The sequence below is a fragment of the Prionailurus bengalensis genome, chromosome B4, assembly GCF_016509475.1.
Source record: "Prionailurus bengalensis isolate Pbe53 chromosome B4, Fcat_Pben_1.1_paternal_pri, whole genome shotgun sequence".
In the NCBI taxonomy this organism is placed as follows: domain Eukaryota; kingdom Metazoa; phylum Chordata; class Mammalia; order Carnivora; family Felidae; genus Prionailurus; species Prionailurus bengalensis.
Genome location: NC_057358.1, coordinates 12253789 through 12264281, shown reverse-complemented (window position 1 = coordinate 12264281; position 10493 = coordinate 12253789).

Sequence of the window (10493 nt, the reverse complement as noted above, 5' to 3'; positions counted from 1 at the left end):
TAGTTTCAACAGTAATTTGTAGCTTTTCTCATTAAATGCCTGCATATGAGTGATGCGATTTGAAAAAAATTTTTAGTGTTTGTTTTTGAGAGAGAGAGAGTGAGCAGGGAAGGGGCAGAGAGGGACGGAGACAGAATCCGAAGCAGGCTCCAGGCTCCGAGCTGTCAGCACACAGCCTGATGTGGGGCTTGAACTCCCAAGCCATGGGGATCATGATTTGGGCCAATATCAGACGCTCAACTGAGAGAGCCACCCACGTGCCCCATAAGCAATGCAATTTTTAAACATCCCGGGGTCCACACGGAAAACCAACAGATTGAAAAAACTCTCAAAAATGGAGCATGGGAATATCACTTTGCCTCTGGTTGGTTCAGTCTCCTTGTCTTAAACCTAAACAAGGTTCAATGATGTGAACCGTGGTTTCGCTTGGCCTTCATCGAGTGAAACCATCGGTAGGACAGGGTGCTCGTGGGTGTCTAGATGTGCTCAAGAGTTGCTAGAATCCTAGGTGGCCAGTGGCTTTCAGCAGGTCAGTAAACATTGGGTGCGTAGATCTTGGACCTTTTCTCTGCAGGGTTTCCTGTGTTTCCTCTATTTAAGTTCTTAAATATTTGATCTCCAACTCTGGATTCACAGTTGATGTTTTCGGTGGTTTCGGATGGTCCTGCCCAGCCCTGTTTGTTGCCTGTGGAGGGGGCTTCATGCGTGGGAGGACTGCATCTAATCGAGCCCATCGCAACTTTGTGGAAGGAACTAGAAAATACACTCCACCAGTGATCTGGTTGCTGAAGAGTTTCAGGAATGCAAGCACATGCACATAGAAGTTGATGGAGAGCTAGGAAACCGTAAGTGAATTATCAAGTCTTATATTTGGCCTAGTTCTTAAAGGAGAATTGTATAAAACTGATGTCTAGAACATGGCCCTGCTTTGGTCCATTTGGACAAGTGAGACAATTCTAGTAGTCGAACCCCACTGTGCTGCTCACGCTACACTCACCACATCTGTCACCAGACAACACTTACAACACCACTGACTGTATTCCACGTGCTGTACATTTCACCACTGTGTCCAACCCTTTCCGTAACTGGAAGCTTGTACCTCCCAACCCTCTTCCCACCCCCCCCCTCCCCTCTGGCAACTGTCAGTTCTCCGTATTTATGCGTCTGCTGCTGTTCTTTGTTTTAGATTCCACATAGAAATGAAATCATATGGTATGTCTTTCTCTGACTTCACTTAGCATAATACCCTCCAGGTCCATCCATGTGCCCTCCTGTTTTTATTTTTTAAACAAAAGGCTAGAGGGGCACCTGGGTGGCTCAGTCCGTTGAGCATCCGACTTTGGCTCAGGTCATGATCTCTCGGTTCATGGGTTAGAGCTGTCAGCTCAGAGCCTGGAGTCTGCTTCAGATTCTGCGTCTCCCTCTCTCTCAGTCGTGAGTTCGAGCCCTGCATCGAGCTCCACACTGGTAGTGCAGAGCCTGCTTGGGATTCTCTGTCTCCCTCTCTCTTTGCCCCTCCTCTGCTTGTGCCCTTCCCCCCAAAATAAATAAACATTAAGGGGCACCTGGGTGGCTTAGTCAGTTAAGCATCCATCTTCAGATCAGGTCATGATCTCATGTTTCATGGGTTCAATCCCTGCATCAGGCTCTGTGCTGACAGCTCAGAGCCTGGAGCCTGCTTCAGATTCTGTGTCTCCCTCTCTCTCTGCCCCTTCCCCACTCACACTCTTTCTTTCTCTCTCAAAAATAAATAAACATTAAAAAATAATAATAATACAAAGGACTCAGATATACATCTATAAAGGACTTCTCAAAGAATAGAATAAAACCACTAACCTTAGAATAAAATTAAGTAGAATAAAACCGTTCAGATTAGAACAAAATTAAGTAGCCACCATCCACCTTCGCCAGTCAAATCTGTCTGGTAAATCCACTTACATTAAGTCATGGGGTGCTTAAAATCCAGGTGACATTTATTTCTGTTCCCTAACTTTTTATTTTGGAAACTTTTAAACAGAAAAGTTAAAGAACTAGTACAATGGATACTTCTAGGAATATTAAGTTGTTGATATTAAGTTGCTTTCTCTCCATGTATGACCTATGCACACATCCATATGTGTGTATATCACATATACACGAATATGCATTCGTTGTTTTGGTGGAACTGCTCAGAAATAAATAGCAGCCATTGTGACACTATCAAGTGGCAAGTGGGGACATCCACAGATGATCAGAAGATTTCAAGTGATCAGAGTGCTTTGCATGTAGCCATGCATTCTCATGGCAGGTTTTTTGTTTTTTTGTTTTTTAATGTTTATTTATTTATTTTGAAAGAGAGGGAGAGCGTGAGCAGGGGAGGGGCAGAGAGAGAGGAAGAGAGAGAGAGAATCCCAAGCAAGCTTCACCATGTCAGTGCAGAGCCCGATGCAGGACTCGATCTCCTGAACCGCGAGACCATGACCCGAGCCAAACTCAAGAGTCCAATGCCTAACCAACTGAGCCACCCATGGCAGTTTTTATAGTGTAAAAGAACTTCCAGAGTATACAAATAACAGAGGTGAGCAAAACTAAAGAGAAATGCCAAATGAGAGGTGGAGCTTTTAAAAAATAAATATATTTATTTATATTTGTTTTTAGTAATAAATATAATTTATTATTAAAAACAAATATATATATATATATATACACACACACTCATGCAATGTGTTTTTTCTTAATATGTCTTGGACAAAATTTCCTATCATATATCACAGAAATATTCCATTCATCTTAACTCTGGTATAGTTTTCCATTGTACAGCTGTCACTGAACTATAGATAAATATTGGAGATTTTTTTTTTAACATTTATTTATTTTTGAGAGACAGAGAGAGACTGAACACAAGCAGGGGAAGGGCAGAGAGGGAGACACAGAATCCGAAGCAGGCTTCAGGCTCTGAGCTATCAGCACAGAGCCCAATGAGGGGCTCGAACCCATGAACTGGGAAATCGTGACCTGAGCCAAAGTCAGATACTTAACCGACTGAACCACCCAGGTGCCCCGAAGATATTTCTAATTGTCTCCAGTCCCTTCACCTTGAGTTTTGTTGAATGCTAATCTTTGGAATGTTGAAAACCTAGATGTTGTACATCCATACTCTAGCTAAGATTTGAAGATTTTTTTAAAGTATTTTGTTAATGTTTATTTATTTTTGACAGAGAGAGACAGAGTGCAAGCAGGGCACCGGCAGAGGGAGACACAGAATCAGAAGCACGCTCCCGGCTCTGAGCTGTCAGCACAGAGCCAAATGCAGGGCTTGAACTCACGAACCTCAGGATCATGACCTAGCTGAAGTCAGACACTTAACCATCCGAGCCACCCAGGCACCCTTCAAACACAGTACTTTTCAAATCTATTAACAAGAACTGCTGGGGTGCCTGGGTGGCTCAGTCTGGGAAGCATCCGACTCTTGGTTTTGGCTCAGGTCATGATCCCACGGTTCGTGGAGTTAGAGCCCCGCATCGGGCTTTGTGCTGACAGTGCAGAGTTGGCTTGGGATTCTCTCTCTCTTCCCTTTCCCCGCTCTCTCTTGGTCTCAAAATAAATAAGTAAAAACTTAAAAAAAAAAAAAATTGCTACGTGGGTCTGCCAAATGGGGCCAGCAGGGAGGAAGATGTACAGTCACCGGTTGCCAAGCCCTGTATCCCGGGCCTCCAGGATGACTGTGGCATAATTTGCTTTCCAGTAGTACAAGGAAAGCTAGCAGATTTCAGGCAGTAATTTTAGAGAAACATCCAATCCCCACGTATCTGAATCGTAAAACAGCAGAGAAATTCTGGACATGACCCAACCCTCAGGGATCCTTCCTTCCCTGGGGTTATGGTAGTTCCCTTTGGCCCACAAGCTTCCAGAGTCACTGTTTTACCCTTCAACTTGACTCCTGGTTCTCAGAGTGGAACTGGCACCAGTCTCTCCAATTGTCTGGGGCCACCGTCATGGTCACTTGCCTCTCACTGGTGCCTCAAGGGGGCAGGTTTTGGGTGGAAGTCACAGAGCAGATGTGGGGACCCCTGAATGGCTGTGCAAACGAGAGTTGCTGACTCACATTAATGGTGACGGATTGAGAAGCAAACTCTGTCTTGTTGCACCACTAGGATTTCAGGATTTACTTGTTCCTACAGTTTAGCTTGACCTACCCCAATACAGAAATCTATAGGCGAATCACAGAAATGTTAATACCAGTGTATATATAAAAACAATATGAAGACAATATGAAGTTAAGACAATATGAATTTGGGTTTTTTTTTTTTAACTTACATAATTGGCAAGAATTTAAAAATGGATAGAGTCCAGGGCTTTCTTATCAGTGTTCATGATTACTGTTAAATGGTTGAAAAACACAATAAAAATTTTGAGAATTATCAGTAATAACTCCAGAGAGTAGAATGGTGGTTGCCAGGGGCTAGAAGTAAGGGAAATTGGCGGATATTGGTCAAAGGGTACCAACTTCTCTTTTTTTTTAATTTTTTTCTTAGCTTTTATTATTTTTTTTTTAATTCTTTTTTAACGTTTTATTTATTTTTGGGACAGAGAGAGACAGAGCATGAACGGGGGAGGGGCAGAGAGAGAGGGAGACACAGAATCGGAAGCAGGCTCCAGGCTCCGAGCCATCAGCCCAGAGCCTGACGCAGGGCTCGAACTCACGGACCGCGAGATCGTGACCTGGCTGAAGTCGGACGCTCAACCAACTGCGCCACCCAGGCGCCCCACTTAGCTTTTATTTTTGAGAGACAGACAGACAAAACAGAGAGCACAAGCCAGGGAGGGGCAGAGACAGAGGGAGACACAGAATCCAGGCTCTGAGCTGACAGCACAGAGCCCAACGTGGGGCTCGAACTCACAAACCGTGACATCATGACCTGAGCCACCCAGGTCAATCAGCTGAGCCACCCGGGTGCCCCAAAGGGTACCGACTTCTGTTTGGAGGATAAATAGGTTCCGGGTATTTAACATATAGCACAGTGACTATATTAATAAAAATGTATACTTGAAATTTGCTGAGAGAGTCGACATGTCACCACACACACATACATACAAAGATAACTACGTGAGGGTGCCCAGCTGACTCAGTCGGTAGAGCAGACGACTCTTGATCTTGGGGTCAAGAGTTTGAGCCTCATGATGGATGTAGAGATTAATTAAAAATGAAATCTTGGGGCACCTGGGTGGCTCAGTTGGTTGAGTGTCCGACTTTGACTCAGGTCATGATCTCCTGGTTCGTGAATTCGAGCCCTACGTTGGGGTTCTGTGCTGACAGCTCAGAGCCAGGAGCCTGCTTTGGATTCTTTGTCTCCCTCTCTCTCTGCCCCTCCCTCCCTGGAACTTTTTCTCTCTATTCTCAAAATAAACATTAGGGAAAAAAATGTTTTTATGAAATCTCTAAAAAAAAAAGATAACTATGTGAGGTGATGCTATGTTAACTCGAGCATGGCCATCATTTCACAACGTATATGTATATCAAATCCCACTGTACACTTCACATATATATAATTTTATTTGTCAATTATACCTTAATAAAATGGGGAGAAAAGATAATCTGTAACTCTACATCCCAGGAAATCATGGTTTTGGAGAATATTTATCGATGGCAAAATGCTTACACTGTCATAGAAGGTAAAAAAAGATACCGATTTTGTGGAATATATACATATGCATATATGCCAACTATATGTGAATGGAGAAAAATACATGGAATTTTAACACAAGTTTTCTCCTGGAAAGCAGGAATAGGGACCAATTTTATTTATTTGATTATTAATTATTTTTTAAAGTTTATTAATTATTTTTTGAAGTTTATTTCTTTATTCTGAGAGAGAGACAGAGAATCCCAAGTAGGCTTCCTGCTGTCAGAGTAGAGTCTGATGCGGGGCTCAATCTCACAAACCAGGAGTCAGACGCTCAACGGACTGAGCACCCAGGTGCCCCATGTGAGAGAGAGAATTTTAGTTTCTAAAAATGCCTTCTCTATCTTCAATTTTTCTACAATACATATGGACTCTGTTCGATCACAAAACATTAGACCATGTCTGCATAGAGGTACTTATTGATTATACATACTTAGCTAAATATGTACACGAACATGATTAATGCCAAGATGGTACGTACACAAAGCACCATCGAAGGCCAAGATTTTCCAGTAGGCCTGACAGGCCCCTTTCTTTCTTCATTCCGGGGCAATTTGGCATCACAAGAGAAACTCTGTTTCCCCCCTGCGGGGTCTGCTTCCTGCCTCTTTCCTCCTCCGGCTGCGCTGCGGCTGCACACATTCCCCGTGGAGAAATCCCTGTGCAGATTGGTGAGCCCTTGCTAGGTACTTCCTGTCTTCCTCTCCAACTGGACTGTGAACCCTTTGCTAACAGGAAACGTTGCTGTACGCTCTCTATTTTCCTCTGTACTTTGTAGACAGCCCTGCACAGACGAGGTGCTCAGGAAGTGTGCAAAGCTTTGTTGGCTGATTTATCCTTATTTCCTGCTAGATAATTTACCCCCGCCCCCTGCCGTCCTCTTGACGTTCCCCAATCCACACAATCCCATAAATGATAATTTTGTCCTTTCCTCTTCTGCTGGATTTATGCGTACATATCTTGGAGATTCTAGTTCGTGCTGAAAGATCACAAATCTCTGACCGCACACCGTGGCTAATCTTCAGACTTGTTTTTAATTATGGCTGACATCAGAAACGGGCTTGGAGAAAATGTGCTTCTCTTCGTGTGCAAGTGATTTATAGAAAGTTTGACTTACAACTCCAGCAACAGTTTATTTATATTTGTGCTCTTAGAAATATCTTATCTTAAAAAATATTTTTATCCTGTTTTTCTTCAATTTTCATAAGAGATCTCTATGGGACAGATTCTGAAATTGCAATTCAGGTCTAAAGGAATGGAAATGAGTAAGGTGTGTGTGGTGGGGGTGTGTGTGTGTGTGTGTGTGTGTGTGTGTGTGTGTGTGATTTTTTTCTTGTTTCCTTCCTCTCTAGTCTGCCTTCACCACAAAATACCAGAGATCAGTGCTTCTCAACAGGACAGAAGTAGGGGTAGTGAGATGCTCAGTCACCTGTAAAGATCTTTCCCTGGGTTTAGGGCTCACTCAAATAATCCAAGATGAATTCATCCCGAGTTCCTTAATCATATCTGTAAAGACCCTTTTTCCAAACAAGATCACATGTACCCTTTCCAGGGATTAGGATATAGACATATATTTTTTATTTTGGTGGTGGGGGAGCCATGATTTGGGAGGGGTGGTAGGTCAGGAATTCTGTCTTGAAATGTCTGTTAGAAATTCTGGTGATGGGGCGCCTGGGTGGCTCAGTGGGTTAAGCGACCAACTCTTGATTTCAGCTCAGGTCATGATGTCACAGTTTGTGAGTTTGAGCCTGGTGTCGGGCTCTGCACTGACAGCACAGAACCTTTTGGGATTCTCTCTATCTCTCTGCCTCTCCTTCACTCACATGTTCTCTCTCTCAAAATGAATAAACACAGAAGGAAGGAAGAAAGGAAGGAAGGAAGGAAGGAAGGAAGGAAGGAAGGAAGGAAGGAAGAAATTGTGGTGATGATGTGAAAGCAGGCAGTTGGATACAAAGTCTGGAATTTGCTAAAGGGTCCAGGCCAGAGATATAAATCTGTGGATTGTCAGTTTACAGAAGGAGCTTACAGTCAGGAGACTGGAGATTACTGAGGAAACCCATGTGTATAGAAGAGAGATGCCAAAAGGAGCCTGGGTATGAGAGTGAGCCAGCAAAGGAGGCTGAGAAGGAGCAGGGAGTGATGTCGTGTCAGTGTCTCACTGGGTCCAATGATGCTTGGGGGTCTAAGAAGCTTCCAGATAAGGATCAACTGGTGGATGCCCCACATGGCGATCACTGGCCAACTTGAGAAGAGCAGTTTCAGTGGAATGAGGAGGGTAAAAGATGGATGGGCTTCCAAAGAAAATGAGAGCAGAAAAACCAGAGACAGTGAATTTATACAATTTTTTCAAGTTTTGCTGCAAAAAGAATGGAGAAATGGATGGGTGGGAATTGGAAGAAGTTGGACTTACGAGGGAGCTTTGTAATCTAGGGAAACAGGCATGGGCATCTGCTGATGGGAGGGGGGATGGCGGGAGACCCAACAAGGTGGAGAGGGGGAGGAGAATCGCTGGAACAAGGTTCTGGAATTGTCAAGACAGGAGATGGGAGTTAGGGCACAAGGGGAGAGCTGGCTTTTGCTGGAGTGCTGGACTGCCCTACCGTAGCCGGGAAAACTGAGTATGGGCGGATTTGCAGGCGGATGGCCAATGAACTGGCTTCTGTTTGGTGCACGAATGCATCTGATGAACTTTAAAACTTGCTACTAAACCACTGGCCACGATCATCTATTCTCAGAAGGAATGGCATTTTGAATCTGGGATTGATTGCAATTTCTCATTCATATAATGGAATTGTTGTAAGTGTGCACAACCCTTGAACAATTTAATTCAAGGTTCTCAGGTCAGACTATTTTTTCTTAGCTGTTCCACTCTGGCTATTATTAAAAATCATTTTAACTTCTTAAACATTTGGAGGAAACTATTCCTTAGGTGGTTTTGAAAATCGTTGTGTCTCAACATTGGTCTTTAAGTTTACTTTCAATGTTTGAGTAAACCAAGCACATTGTTTGAAGGGGAGGGAAAAAGGTAATTTTGAAATAATCTTCAAAATTCTAACTTTAACAAGAAATGAATACATGCCAAATGCTGAAGGAGAAAGAAATTATTCTTGTGATAATGTTTGTGCTCCATTAATGTTCCATTTCAATCATTCCAAGATATTTTTATTTTAATAACACAACTGTTAAAGATGCCTACTTAGGGAATTTCCAAATAATCCAAATTGCTGTTTTTTAAAGTTTACTTATTTATTTTGAGGGGAGGGGGGAGGAGGGTCAGAAAGAGAGAGAGAAAAAAAGAATCCCAAGCAGGCTCTGTGCTGCCAGTGTAGAACCCAATGCAGGGCTCAAGCCCACAAACAGTGAGATCACGACCTGAGCCAAAATCAAGAGTTGGAGACTTAACCAACTGAGCCACCCAGGTACCCCCGAACTGCTATTTTTTAAAAACTAGTAACATTCATCAAATTACCTCTTTACTTAAGTAGAAATTATTGTTTTAATTCCCCATGGGATCTTAAATGAAAAATTTTAAACCCAGCATCCTCTAATTTTAAAAAAGGCAGATAACAAGTGGAAATATTCAAGGATTTCCTTCATTTCTTTTAACAACCATAAACTTTATTTTTTTTAACGTTTACTTATTTTTGAGAGAGAGAGAGAGAGAGAGAGATACGAAGTACGAGTAGGGGAGGGGCAGAGAGAGAGGGAGACACAGAATCCGAAGCAGGCTCCAGTCTCCGAACTGTCAGCACAGAGCCCAACACGGGGCTCGAATTCATGGACCGTGAGATCATGACCTGATCCGAAGTTGGATGCTTAACCCACTGAGCCCCGCAGGCGCCCCAACAACCATAAACTTTAAATGCATCTGTTGTGAATGCCTTTTAAAAAAATGTTTTTAATGTTTATATCTGAAGGAGAGAGATACAGAGCATGAATGGGGAGAGGCAGAGAAAGGGAGTCACAGAATCCGAAGCGGGCTCCGGGCTCTAAGCTGTTAGCACAGAGCCCGATGCGGGGGCTCAAACTCACAAACCACGAGATCATGACCTGAGCCAAAGGCCTATGCCCAACCAACTGAGCCACCCCTATTGTGAATGCCTTAGGGTAGGGCAGGGAACTTCACACACTTTTAAAACGAAGGTATTTTGGGAGACCATTAAAACTACAGGTGTAGATACAGTCACCTCATTGTATTTCCCAATGGTCAGGAAAGCCAGTAACTTTCAGGGCCTGTGAAGGTAAAGGTCTTGACCTGTAAATAATCTGTGTTGGGGTGAACTTAATTTCCATGTTCCTCCTCCTAGCAGTGCCCACTGTCCTCCAGGCGAGGGCAGTAAGGAGACACCTATTCACCCATGCCCATTCCGATAGTTTTTCTCTGAAGCAGAATGATAGAGATTCTCTTTCCTGTACCTGCCAAAGGCCAGATACTTCATTTTAAACTATGATAAACATAAGTGCTTCTCCTGAAAACTCTTGGCAATCTAATCGACGATTTCAGGGTCAGGTTCCAGCCATGTGATGATCAATTTGTGGGGGATGAGGTTAAGAGCTAATGAGGGAAAGCCAAAGACATTTCTGTTAGCCTAAAAAATTTGGGAGTCTTGGTAAGAAGGAATCATGGAAAAAGAATAGAGAACCCAAAGATAAAGGCCAACGGGCAAGCCTTGCTCTGGACGCTTTCTCCTCCCTACCTGAGAGGAAACAGGCCACAGCTAATAATTCTGAGTCCTGACTTACTTTTCTCCCAGAGTATGGCAGATTCACCACATTATATAAAGACATCACTTAAGAAATGATAACATGTTGGTGTACCTGGGTGGCTCA